We start from the raw sequence: 1,317 nt of genomic DNA, 5'->3' as shown, positions 1-1,317 counted from the left end.
TCAAAGAAAATTTAGAAAGTGAAGTATATCACAATAATAATAGAACCAATTTTCAGTGAAGGACCTACCATGTGCTAGCCGTGGAACACAAGGGTTAGGGAAGCAAGCCTGAAGTCAGGCTATTGGGGCTGGAATTCATTTCTACCACCTTTTAGTTGCATGGTCTTGGGTAGTGTTTCACTCAGTGAAAACTTACAAGATCCAGTAGCAGTTTGGTAATGTTGTTGGTAGCAAAGAATACAAAGCAAAGGCACCAGGAAAAAGGTATGCATCTTTCAAATTCAAAGAGACCAGGCACAGGCCTCCAAAGCTCTTCCTCATCTAAGGACACAAAGGATGTGTTTTTCCCTCTGGCAGAGAAGCATATGGACATGTACCGAATGTCCCTGGCCCGGGAAACCTCTTTGAGTCTCAAGGTCCAAGGCCTTTATGTAGGGGCTGATAGCACAGGCAGATCCCACTGTACGATCCCCCATGGCTACCAAAACACAGGCCCCAACAATGAGATCAGGTGTACATCATCCATCTTGACACTAATTCAAAACAATCTGACAAACCAGGAGGACATGGTTCATTGCTCCAGGTGTATATAGCAAAATCACTAATTATCAGTGTAAAAAAACTCACCAAGGGCCACATTCCCAGGGGTTGGCTAAGTAAGGGTCAATCACAATTCCCTTAGAGACAGCAAGGAGCAAGCAATCATACTAGCTGTGTTCATTCACTCTTTCTTCACAAGTATCCTCCCTAAAGCCTTGCTTTTCCTCACCTGTAAAATGGGAAAATAAATGTAATTCCTTCACAAGATTGTTGAATTAAATGAGATTATGTACATAAAGCTTTCAGCATTGATTTTTGGTACATAGTTATTGCTCAATAACTATTAGCTATTATTAATATTAAGAATTTCCTCCTCTGTCATAGAAGGATAACAATACCCATTTTCTTGGGTGGTCATAGGAATAAAATACAGGTCTATTAGGTAGTATAACACAGGGCTTGGCTTTTTTCTTATTTTTTTAGATTTTATTTATTTATTTGACAGAGAGAGATCACAAGTAGGCAGAGAGAGAGGAGGAAGCAGGCTCCCTGCGGAGCAGAGAGCCCGATGCGGGGCTCGATCCCAGGACCCTGAGATCATGACCTGAGCCGAAGGCAGCGGCTTAATCCACTGAGCCACCCAGGCGCCCCCAGGGCTTGGCTTTTAAATCTCTGTTAATCTTGGTGCCCCCATAACCCCATTATCCAGAAGAAACCATGATCAACATGTTGTCATATATGCCTTCCATTCACCTTATTAACAATTAATTTACACTG

The sequence above is a fragment of the Meles meles genome, chromosome 4 (assembly GCF_922984935.1).
Source record: "Meles meles chromosome 4, mMelMel3.1 paternal haplotype, whole genome shotgun sequence".
Lineage (NCBI taxonomy): Eukaryota > Metazoa > Chordata > Mammalia > Carnivora > Mustelidae > Meles > Meles meles.
The sequence above is the reverse complement of the archived record's forward strand: the minus strand, read 5'-3'. Positions refer to the sequence as shown.